This window comes from Artibeus jamaicensis, unplaced genomic scaffold (assembly GCF_021234435.1).
Source record: "Artibeus jamaicensis isolate MK-2021 breed Jamaican fruit bat unplaced genomic scaffold, CSHL_Jam_final scaffold_625, whole genome shotgun sequence".
NCBI lineage: Eukaryota > Metazoa > Chordata > Mammalia > Chiroptera > Phyllostomidae > Artibeus > Artibeus jamaicensis.
Genome location: NW_026522051.1, coordinates 5024770 through 5036952, shown reverse-complemented (window position 1 = coordinate 5036952; position 12183 = coordinate 5024770). Strand labels below are relative to the sequence as shown.

The 12183-nt window shown below is 63.9% G+C and overlaps 1 protein-coding gene across 3 annotated transcripts in view; it reads left to right on the top strand.

Moving 5' to 3' along the window:
- The window catches only part of LOC119052365 (carboxyl-terminal PDZ ligand of neuronal nitric oxide synthase protein-like), a 103872-nt gene that overhangs the window by 21117 nt on the left and 70572 nt on the right, over nucleotides 1–12183 (top strand). The window lies entirely within an intron of this gene.

Below are 12183 nucleotides of genomic sequence, written 5' to 3'. Positions count from 1 at the left end.
GCCCCTTAGTCCCACGCACTGCAGTTGAAAATGCATGGTTTTGACCTTGGAATTGGGATCCTCTGCTCATTTGCATGACAGAGGCTTGTAGCGCAAGCTGGCTTCTTTTCATGGGCCTGCCTGAGGCTCCCAGCTGCAGCACCGCTCTGATCCCTGGACTTGGGGGTCCGACAGCGCCCCTACTCCGCGGGCTCTCGAAAGCCGCCGGCCTCCTTGGGGCAGAAAGGGCTGAACTGGCTCTGGAGCCGCACCGTGGCCTCGGCCCAGACTCGCAGTCCGCGTTGGGGTTAAACCCCGCAGCACCTGGAAAACAGTGCGTCGTCTCTCGTCAGTCTTTCTCCACGTTCCTCGGGCAAACATTCCTTCTTCTAGCAGAAGGAGCCCTGCGTCGCGGGATTGAGGAACGCCTCGCGATGCTTGCGTTTCCCTTTCAGTTTTTAAATTCAGCACCAAGCTTCCTTTGGAGCTCGGCAGCAGCTGCTGTCAATGCTACTTAGAACGGCACTTCCAGGACGTGCTGTGCCCAGGGTGTTGGGATCCACCGGAATCCCCTCCGTGCACCTCCGTGGGTTTTTGGCAGTGTCTCGGGGAGACGCGTGGGTCTCACCGCTGGGTCTGTCCAGGAGAACGGCGGACAGAGCTACCCCCACCCGGTCCCTGAGCTGTAGGGAGAACGGGTGGGATGGGCACCTGGAGAGCTGACGAGACCTGGGGCTCCCGCCGCGGCGTGGCTGGGAGGGGGGCGCGCATCACCCAGAAGGCACTCGGAACAGGCTGAGCTGTCAGCGTGGGTGCGAGCACCAGCGAGAAGGCTGCCTGTGTGCCCCCAGGAGGACCCCACACCCCCTCCTGTGCCGCTCGGTTGTCGGCGTGGGCGCTGCTTGTCTCCTGCTCTGGGGAACCGGCTCCTCCAGGCCCAGGGGGCTCCCCGCATGCCGGCAAGGTGCCGTCCGCATCAGAGAAGACGGTCGTCGTTGTCGTCATCGTTTATTAAAGAGCACTCGCTGTGTTCCAGGCACTGGGCCAAGCTCTTTGAATGAAGCGATTTTCCCGACAACAGAGATGGAGCCTCACGGGTTGGAGCTGCTGCACAGGAGGGTGGGGGAGCCCTCCCCCTGCGTGTGGTGATGGACGGGACCCCAGTCAGACGGGGAGACCCAGGCCGGATGCTCGTAACAGCTGGCCAGTGTCTTTGAAAAGCCCGAGAGCTGGTGTTTAGAAGGCGCTCACCACATGCTCCGTGTGATGCTCAGCCTGTCACGCGTGTGAACTAGTTTAGCCTTGACGGCGGCCCCATGCAGGTGGGTGCTGTTCTCATTTTGCAGATGGGGAGACTGAGGCACACACCTTCCTGGGCTGGATCAGACAGGCAGACGGTCTAGTCAAGGCGGGGGGCTCAGCCCCTCCCATCGCGGTTACGCCTGGGACCCAGGCACTGGCCTGTTCCCTGGGGGTCCGGCTGCTGGCCTCTAGGTGTGTGGGGCACCGGTGAGCAGGGCGGCAGAGCTGGGCAGGAGACAGGCTGCGAGGGGCCCTGCTGCCCACGGTGCTTCCCCTCGTGGGGCCCCTGCTCCGGGCCTTCCCGTCTGTACACCCCGGGCCGTGGACCGGGTCCTCTTCCCTCAGCATCTCCCCGTCAGCGCCAGGCCCTCTCCCGCGGCCCCCACCCTGCTTCTGGGACCAGCTCTGTGCTCAGAGCCCCAGGGCCCCTGGGATGTCTGTGCGATGCTGAAAACCCGCAGCCTGGAGATGCGGCCTTTTGCTCGGAAACCCGCCCCCAGCAGGGCGGGAAGCTCCTTGGGTCTGACCGCTCCCCTTTCTGTTTCGGTGGATGGGGAAGGCCCTCACACGGGGCGTTTTCTTCTTCTGACGACAGGAAGGTTAACGTCTCCCGGGGGCCGAGTGGCAGGTGACGGGTTTGCTCGCTCCCTGCCTCTGCCCCATGCACCTCCTCCTGAGGCTGCATTGCAGCCTGGCCCCCAAGGCCCCTGTGTGTTCTGCCCTTTGACTTGGCAGCAGCTCACACACTTTGTGTCCTCGGCACTCGGGTCTCAAGTGTGGCCGAAACTGTTGTTGTTCACTACGATGGAAACTTCACCTCCTGCTTCGAGGTCGCTTCAGTGTAGCCTTTTCCTCATTCAGGGGGCGTTTTGCAGCTTCCTCAGAGGAGGGGGTGCCCCGCAAATCCCTTGGATGAGGGGGCAGCTGCTCTCCAGCGCGCTGTCGGTCAGAACCACCTGGACCGGCGCAGTGTGCCGGCGACTCTGGGCCCGACGTTGGGAGCCAGGGGCGTGGCCCCAGTCCTCGGAGCTGGCCACCCGTTCCCCGTTCGCAGCTGCCGGCAGAAGCGTCTGTAGGGCGTTAAAGTCCTTGTCAGGTGCCTCGAACACACCTGCCTTCATGGTGCTGGTGCCGACCTCCCTCACTCACGGTGACACGTTCCTGGTTCCCGGCGGGGGGAGGACAGGCTTTGTGACTGTAACCTGGGTGCTCAGAGTATGAGATTGGGAGAGTCCTGAGTGTAATTAAGTCTTCTCTTCCAGGGAGATGCCCCTGCCAGGGTCCCGGGGCTGCAGGGGGCGGGGAGGGAGCTGCTTCCCTGCTGGCGGGTGGCGCTGGTGGCTTAGGTCACTCATGGGCCTCGGTGGATGCCCCTGTGGGAAGGCCAGGTGGCCCACGAGCTCCGCCTTGTCCCTGCCACTCACGTGGCCCGAAGGCCTCTGCCTAGTTCTTGTTGGCTGACAGAGTGCCGCTGCTCTGCGGGGCCTCCTCCGACACCCCAGCCCCGGGGGGATACCTCGTGACGACAGGTCGGGCAGCGTCTGCGTCGCAGGTGGCGAGGGCGCCACAGCCGGTCTCACTGTGCCCCCTGAACCCAGGATCCTGAGTGCAGGTGCAGAGCGCCCTGATCCCACGGGAGGCGCCGATGGTGTTTAGGGCCCGGACGGGTGGGAGCCATGGGCACTGGAAGGCCATCGAACGAGCTGCCACGGTGCGGGTCGCGCAGGCGTGGAGCGGAAACCACGGGCGGAGCCTCCTGCTGGGTGTGTCGGAAGCTCGGCTTTTCCCGGCAGCTGCTCCGCGGTGCGGGCTGAGTCCTCAGCGGCTTCCCCACGGTCACTCCATGTCCAGTTCCAGGGCGGACTGGGGCCTTGGCTTCGGTGCTGGGACTAACTAGCCCTTGTTTTGTTTTTGCACTGAGATGTTGCCTGAGCTCTCGTCACACACGTGCTCGTGGGGTGCAGCTGTGCCCCAAATTCCGGCCACACGCGTGCTCGTAGGGTGGCGCTCACCTGCTGACCTTCTTCCCAGGCCCAGGCCAGTGTGTGGAGGCAGCTGCTGTCGGTCTGCGACTCTGGCAGGGGTCTTGCAGGGACACCAGGGGTGATGCTTGAGGTTGAACAGCGTCCCTGTCTCAGTGCCGTGGGGAGTGAGCAGTGAAAGACGTCGTGAGACTGTCCAGGAAGCTCCCACCCTCCGGGGAGGGAGGAGCGGCCAGGGGTGCAGGGTCCTCTCGGTGTGGACGGTGTGGACGGCCGGGTGCGAGGCCGGGAGGGGTGGCGGCTCTTCTGGAGGGAGGGAGGGAGGGAGGGAAAGGCCGGAGCTGGCCCTCGGGGGAGAGTGGCCTTTCTGCGTGGGCCGAGGTCGCTGTTGCCGGGCGGGGGTGGTGAGAAGAAGCCCATGGCTAACGGAGGCGTGAGAGAGAGGCAGACACGTGGACCCGGAGGCTTGCGGTGCCAGGCCTGAGGGCGGGGCTTTGTCCCGTAAACACTGGGGGAGCGATCAGGCGTCTCTAGCAGATGATGCGGACATGCTCATAGTGTACACGCGCACAGTCGTGTATTTGGTGTGTGTTTGTATACTTATATAACATGTATGTGTGTAGGAATCATGTACCAGTATACATGTACTTAACACAGGCGTATGCACACGAGTCACTCCTCGTACACGGATACCGTGGTGCCCAAGTCCAGGTGTGAGCCTGAGCCAGGCTGATGGAGCGGGGTTGGGGGGGCAGGAAGGGTGGGTGGAGAGAACTGACCCGGAGACGTGTGGGGCCAGGCTGAGCTGGGAGCCCCCCTTCCCAGGAACCTCTGTCTCGGCGCCTTGTCGACACTCCCCTGGCAAAGCTCTGACACCTTCTGACTGGGGACATGAGGGTGTCTGCCGCGCTGGGCCGGGTGGTTCCGCTCACCACCCTCTGCGTCTGGCCCTCGGCTGCGCTGGGTCCTAACCCCGCCGGGCGCTGTCCCCGTTCAGAGCGGTCTAGTGTCTGACGCCATGTCCGGGGTCAGGATGTGGGCGGTCAGGCTGCTGGAACGTGGCCATTTGAGCCCCGTGAGCCAAAGCGACAAGGACAAGGCCACGTCCTCAGGGGCCCCTCTGTAAGGTGAGGAAGGGCTGCGTGGGCACCGTGGGGGCTCTGAGAGCAGCAGACAGTCCCACCCGGCCTCGGCCAGGTCGTCCCTGCCTCCCTCCGGGCCTCTGCTCGTTGGTGGAGGCTGCTGGTGTGCGAAGTCCGGGCGGGAACTCTCCGTGGCTGACAAGTTGGGGATGGGCTCCGGGGGGCGCTGTGACTGTGGGGGTCCCGGGCAGGGCTTCCTTCATGTCCCTGGGTTCCTGGTGACGCCCTCCTGCCCGTGTTGGGGTACCTGTCTTCTGCCCCTCCCCTGCTTGGTGCCCGCCAGCCTGGCAGGGCCTTCGGCGGGCACCAGGTCTGGTCCACCTTTGCGTTTCCAGGGTGTGGCACCGACAGGCAGTCGTGCTGTCGATCTCCAGCGAGCGCTGCTGTCACCGTGCACGCGTGGCCTGGTCCTCACCGTGTCCGCCGGGGCCCGCCCGGGACTGGTGTCCCCAGCACAGGGCTTTCCAGGACAGTCACTGTGCTTCTCCTGCCCGGCCCACTTGCCATCGAGCTGTGCCGTGGGCCACCTCGCAGCTATATTTCACAAAGCGATTTTTGCGGAGAGGATGTGGCGTTTGCTGACTTTGCCCTCTTAGCCAGCCCCTTGGCAAGACGGCAGGTGAGACCCTGGTGTGGGTCTCATTTTCCCTGTCCCAACAGGGAGCCAGCCCAGGGCCGAAGCTGCCTCCGAACTGCCAGCCAGGACGTCGTGTTGGCTCCGCGCTTGTCTTCTGGGGCGAGCTGGTCCGGGACTCGGTTCTGCCCCGCCCCCCAACTCGGTGTGTGTCCCCCTTCCTGATAGCTAGGGCTCCGTCTGGTTTATCCCCGTGGGGTTGTGTGTGCGCTTGTCTTGGCACGGTCCCCGCAAGGGTGGCTGCACGTCTGGGCTTTCTGCGGCCCTGGCAGAGGCCGGCACCCGCGGCTGCTTAGCACGTGCCTGGTGGGGCCGGAGGAGTCTGGCAGCCTCGGGTGTGTCCCCGGAGGCCGTCCTCCGCAGGGTCGTGTGGGTGTCAGGTGCTCGTGACTGAGATGCTTTCAGTGAGTCCCTGTTTCCTCTTTCCAGCAGCAGCCTGAGCTGTTTTTCGTGAGACGTGTGTCTGAAACACACACTCAGGCGCTGACTCACCTCCTGTGTGGGGGGTTGGTGCCCTGCCTATGCCATTGGGGAGGGAGGGTGGCCGTCCCCTCCTGCCTCCCATAGTCGGGGGGCCCTGTGCTCGGTGGGGAGCCCTGGGGCCCAGAGGCTGGAGCGCAGCAAGGACTGTCCTCTGCTGGGTCAGCAACAGTGGGAACAAGTGGCCAAGTCCTGCACTTCGGTCCCTTGTCTGTAAAGTGAGGAGCTGACTTGGAACCTGCATCTCAGTGACCATGACCCATCTCTTCTTCCCCTGTCCCCTGCAGACCACCCCAGTCCCCAGGGAAGCCAGGTCCCCGTTGCTTAGTGCCCACGCTGGCTGACAGCCGTGTGGGGACAAACAGCCAGGCCCAGCCCATGGGTGTCCCGCCGTGCACGCACCCTGGCACCTGGGGGCCGGGTGGGGGCCGGAGCTCCTCCTCCCTGGGCCGTGCACTTCACTCCTTACTGCCTTCCATTCTCTGGTATTTACAGCTTTTGCTGCTCTGTGAAAAAGCATTTTAAGAATCGGTCATCTGTTTCTCTCTATTGCAGCCCAAAGAGAAGCATTTGTAAAAGCAGCAGAACCCCACAGGGTCAGACTCCCCAGACAGGCAAAGGGGCGGGGGACCCTGCTGCAGCCATAGTGTCCGCGGGCATTCGGGTGGGAGGAGGCCGGGGGCTCGGCCTTTTGGGGAGGGACCTGCGCCCGGTCTTCAGGGGTCAGACACCCAGCTTCCACTAACTTCCATCACAGCCCAGCTGCACATTAAGGCCGCTGGAGAACTCAGGGATGCACATGCCGGGTCCCCGTGTCTTTACCCCACGTGCTGGGCTGGGGGCCCCATCCCCGTGCCTGTCCCGGCTCCTGGGTGAGCGCTGTGTGCAGCCGGCCGAGTGGAGGTGCTCAGAACCGGGGCGTCCGTGCGAGGCCCCGAAGCACAGGCCTGGCTTTAGGCCAGAGTCCTTTCCGTGGGTTTCCAGTGCCAAGCCCTGCAGGTGACACCAGGGGGACGGTTGGAGGGGGTGGCACCCCAGCGGCAGGGGGGTTGGGGAGTGTGAAGGCCGAGGACCAAGAGCCGTGTGGTGTCCACGCCCACACTGGTGACGTCCCCCGTGGAGCCGGAGCTGACCCTGCCGCCACGTGTCGTCCCGTGTGCCCGAGTCCCAGAGGCCCCCTCGCTGCCCCCAGTGGCCGCCCCGTGCAGGCCCGCGGTCTCTCCCTACGTTTCCCGTCCGTTCTGAAACCTCCCCCTCCCGGCGGTCGTTAGGGTGGCTCTTTCCGGTGTCTGTTCTAGCCGGCGCTCACTTCTAAAGTAGTTTTTTTATTTCTGATCTTTTCCCCTGAGTTCTGGTACTTTGTTTCTGAATTTTCAGAGTTCTAAGTTACCCCTTCATGTCTTGCACAGTTTAAACTATTTGGGGCTCACTTATAAGTTGGTAGTTTTATCTGTTGTTGAGTCTGTGTCTTCGGCATGCCTCGTGTCTTGCGTCCCCAGAGATGTCCCTTTGCTTCTGTTCTCTCTTTTATGAAAATGCCGGTGGATTTGACCTTGACACTTCTCTGTTGTCAGTTTTGTGGACTTCTGTCCCCGCACTTCCCAAGGACGCTAACTTGGGGAACATTTCTAACTTCACAAATCCTCTCTGTCCTCATCAGACGAGGGGACAGTGTGGCTGTGTCCTCGACCCCGGACCTGAGTTGTCTCTTCTCTGCCTCCCACCACCGCACTGCACGCCACCCTGAGGCCGCCCGCCCCACAGACCCCGTGGCCCTCGCTGTCCCGGTCTCTCTGCCGCCCCAGTGTGTGCTCTGGGAGCTCCGGCTCCTCCGGCTTCTCCTTCAGGGTCGGCCTGTGCCCTGAAGTCTGCTCTGCGGACGCACCAGCGTCAGGCCGGCTGCGGGGTTCGTCCCCACCGCATGTGCCCGGCTGCGGGGCTGCCCTGTGGCCGCATCCTGTTGGATGCTGTCCGCCAGGTTTCAATGTTGCCGTTCGGTTTGTGGCCAAAGTGGGAAGGAGAGACGGGGTCAGGGTCACTGAGATGCAGGTTCCAAGTCAGCTCCTCGCTTTACAAATGAGGGACTGAAGTGCACGGACTTGGCGGCCGCTCGTTCCCGCCCTCGCTGACCTGGCTGTGGAGGGCGGGATGGGCGGGGCCGCCCACCCACGATGGTCTTTGCCAAGTTGTGGAGTAAATTGCAGGGTGTCCTCGCCTTTGTTTTAGGGCGTGGGCGTTGCAGCTGGTGGGTTTTCTCGAAACAGAGGCACATGGGTGGGGCTGGGCAGGTGCCGGGTTCATGGCCGTGACAGAGCCGTGACCCCCTCGTCCCGCCGAGCTTTCCACTGCACAGCAGCCTCGTGGGGCGGCCGTGACACTGCCGAGCACAGGGAGTGTCTCTGCGGCTGCTCCCGGACGGGGGTTTGTGAGGGACGGTTCAGCAGGCTGACGCGCGTGCACCTCGGCCGACTCTCTGTCCTGGTCTCTTGTTTCCGTGGCTGAGGACGCAGTGGCTCACACCTGCACCCCCGCACCTGGCCCGTGACCGGTGCTGCAGATGCACGCACTGAACGTGTCTCTCTGGAGAAACGGGACCAGCACGGGAAAAGGTGAGGAAGCTGTAATTCCGTGCGTCGTTGAACACCAAGCAGTACACGGCGCCTCCGGGGAAGAGAGTGCGGGCTTCCCGCAGAAACGGTCAGGAGGGCCCTCGTTCTGCTTCTCCCACGCTCACCTGCGCCCTTGCAGCCGTGACGGTGACGTCTTGTGAGGGGCGCCCCCGGGGAGAAATGGCCTGGGGAGGGGGGCGCGTGTCCCGTGGCATCTTCCTGAGCGTCTTGCCGCCCGCTCCCCACCTGGGCCTGTTTGCTTTTGCAGCTTCCCAGACGCTTTAATGACGGCGTCTGCACTTCGGAGCCTTCATTTGAGGGCTATTTTTGTGTCCACTCGCGGGCAGGGAAACGGCACCCGGCCACTCACAGTCCCGGCCAGTGGGAGGCAGTTTCCTGGGACTCCAGAGCCCCCTCCCCCCCCGTGTCGCCACGGTCAGTGTCGGGGCAGGACCTCGGAGGAGACGGTGCTGGCTGCAGCGGTGCCGTGGCGTAGCCGTGGGTCCCGTCAGGTGGGCATGTCCTGGGGGCCCTGCAGAGTTGCTGGTCCCCAGGCGTGCGGAGCACCTGTTCCCGATGGCGTGCTGGTTCCCCTCCCCCAGCGACTGAGACACGTTTCATTACCGTCCGTCTACTGGGCTGCAGGGTCCATCTACTGTCACATGACGCCCGGATTCACATCTGGGGGACTGCGGCCTGGGGCCCCGCCAGGCTGACGTATGAAAGAATAGCATCGCCTCTGTGATCTGTCCGTTTGCAACCGACCTGCGGAGTTGGGTGCGGCAGCGCCCTGGTGGCCACGCCCCTCCTTCTGCAGCCCTCCCCGCTCGCCCCACCTGGGCCGAGGGCCCCAGGAGGAGCTGGCCTCGGGTGCAGAGGGGAGCTGAAAAGGAAGAGGGGTGTGCCGAAGGCCGGTGCTGCCAGGTCACCCTGGGTGAGGTCCAGCTGTGAGGACTTGATTTGCACGCCCTGGCCCGGGGCTCCTGGTTGGTGTGCCGTCCTGTAACTGAGAGGTTGCGGGTTTGATTCCTGGCTGGGCACATACCTAGGCTGGGGTTTGGTCCCCAGTCTTGGCTTGTGCTGGAGGCAACTGATTAAAGTTTCCTCTTTCCCTTCCCTTGTCTCTGAAGGCAATGAAAGCATATCTTTAGCTGAGTATTTAAAGAAAAAGAATGAAATGACTTATGACCAAGATTGGCAGTGTGTGAGATTATGAGAGGCGCCTGCAGCTTTGAACAGTGAGAACTCGTACTGGGCTTTGCACAGGGCGCTTTTCCTGGGTCCCCGGTCCCCACGGGATGTCAGACACCCAGGTGGGAGGCGGCCGGGAGGGGAGAAATCTAGAAAGTGGACGGGACTCGATCAGAAGGACGCCCAAGCTGCTGTCCCTGGGCGACACACCCCCTCTCGTTCCAGAGGGGCCCCGTGAGGTCCTGGAATGTGGGCCCTGCCTCTGGCCTGTGTGGCTGCGGTCACCGCCCTGTCCCTTCCTCCGGAGGTAGGCAGCGGTCACCTCTGTGTGCAGCTGCTGTGTTGCCACCTCCTGTGCAGCTGTGGCCCCGGGACTGCTGTGCGCTGACCCCCCCGCGGGAGACGCCTTATTCCCTGTGCTCCGCCCTCCGACCCCACCAGTCCCGGTGCTTCTGGTCCGTCCTGGGATCCCACACTCGCTGGGCCCGGGCACCTGCAGGTCCTGAGCTCACTCCAGCCGCAGCTCCGACTGATCCTGGCTGAGCTGGTCGTCGTGCCGGCAGGTTCCCCGCGTGTTACCTGGACTGAGTCCCAGTGCAGGGCGCTGGGGGTGCTGTGGGGTTTCTTCCAAAAGCGCAGTCGTGTTCCTCAGGTGGCAGGTGGAGGCAGGTGGAGGCAGGTGGAGGCAGGTGTCACTTCCCCTGGAACACGTCTTGCTCAGAATGCTGTCCTCTCATTGGCCCAGGTCACATGCGCCTGTGACACTGTCCCCCGGTCTCCTCCCCCTAATCAAGTAAGCGGGGCTCCCTGTCATCAGACCTCATTTAGTCTGTCGGCCCTGATCGCTCGGTGGCCCACAGTGCGGTCCCCTCTCTGCTCGGTGTCCTGTCGCCACACTGAGTACACTGGTGCCTTCCCACCTGTGCTCCTGCCTCCTGTTTTCCCTGTTTTCCTGGAGTGGCTTCTCTGTCCTCGTCCCCCTCTGCTCATCCCAGTGGGCTCGGCTGCATGGCTGTGTCGTCCGAAGCCGTCCCTGGCCTCGGCCTCATTAGCATGTGGTACGTTCCTGTTGGACCCTGGACACACTGCTGGGCCTTCCTGAGGCCCCGAGACCTGGAGGCAGGTGACACCACTTCGTGACCCTGCTCTGTGCCCTGGTCAGCCTGCTCCGTGACGAGGGACAGCACAGTGGGATGTGTGGGGGCCCGGCAGAGAAATCGGGGCCTTCGCTCTGCAGCTGTGGAGGTAGCCAGCCCGGCCCCGCTCAGCCTGTGGCGTCCCATGGTGACAGACGGGTAGAGCGGGCTCCTCAGGGGACCGTGCCCTTGGGGACCGTGCCCTGGGTTTGACTTTGCTGCTGCCCGACCTCAGCAGGGCAGCCCTTCCTAGGGCCCGTTCCTGGGCTCCACTGTGAGTTGCAGGTGTATTTTCTGGTCGTAATTAAGACGGAGGCGGAAAGGCCCTGGCGGAGCGTCGGGCTCCCGGCCTCCGACCCCGGCATCAGGCCCGTCCCCAGGCGGCTCCCCTGGGGCAGAGGTGGCAGTGCTGCCTGCTTGTCCATCAGGGGCCCCGCCGGACTCAGGCACGACAGCCAGTGAGAACGCTCTGAAGACTGGCTGCTGGCCCAGGTGGTCCTCGGTGACCGCGGAGACATTGCATTTGGTGTCTGGGTGTGTGGGTGTCCCCGGTGTGCTGACCTCGGGGTGTGCATGCCAGGCCAGGGGTGGCCGAGACCTTCGGACCCTGGGGCTGGGCTGGGTGTTGTGGGAGGTCAAGGTGCAGCCCCGGGAGGCAGAGCTCCTGGCCCTAATGGAGCGCATCCCGGGTGCACCACCTCACACAGCTCCCTGACGTGGACGGCGGTGCCCCAGACCCTCTGGACACGTGACGCTTGTTGGAGTGAGGGCATGTCCCACGTGACTTCTGGGCAGGGGTCCGGGGATGCTCCTGGCAGGAGGTCGACTTCTGCAGAGACCAGGGAAGGTGGATGCCAAGTGGGGTCATTTTCTGTCCCCCTGGATCAGATCAGAGCACGTGCGGCTTTGGTGGAGAGAAGTGGAGGGAACGTGGGCTCCCCCTCGAGTGCCGGGCGCAGCAGGACGGTGGGGGGCAGCGTCGCACGGGCGGCGTCTCGGGGTGCGTGATGGCAACTTTGGCTTGTTGTCCTGCTCAGCTCACAGGAGCAGCGCGGAGAGCGGTGCTGTGTGACAGACTGAGGACAGCACGGGGACCGGAGCCGGGCTTCCCGGTCTCCACGACGGCCGCCCTGCCACGGGCCCGCAGCCAGACACCAGTGGTTCCCAGTGCAGAGCTCGCTTCCCGCCAGGAGCCCGGCCCTACCTGCCCACGCCCGGCTTCCCGTTCGCGAGTCCTGTTTGTTCTCTGCCCGTCCTCTGCGGCCTCTTCTGACTTGGCACAGTTGAAACTCGGTGTCAGCAAGGTCCAGTGACAGGAGCAGGCGGGGTGTCACGGGGTCACGTGTCGGCCGAGGTTTCGGGGTCCATTGCTGCAGCTCTGAGCTCATCCTCGGGTGGCCGTTTGCCTCGAACCTTCCCCGGCCGACGGCCCGTGTGTGACTGCGCCCACTTGGTATGTCCTCCGAGTTTGAGTTTAGACTTGCACATGTGACTGACTGATGACGGCAAAGGCCGGTCCTGGCTCCACTGCCTGCCCTGCATTTGGTGATGTCCCCGTTGGCCACCGCAGGCCTCCCCGCAGGGCCTCATGCATCGCACGGGTGCCTGACGGGGCCGGTCCTAGGGGCCCCTCTGCCGGTCCCCTCTGGGCCTGACCGCAGCAGCCACTACGGTTTCTCTGAAAGTCCGAATGGGGTCGTCGTGGCCTCCCGGGTTGTTGCTCTGGCA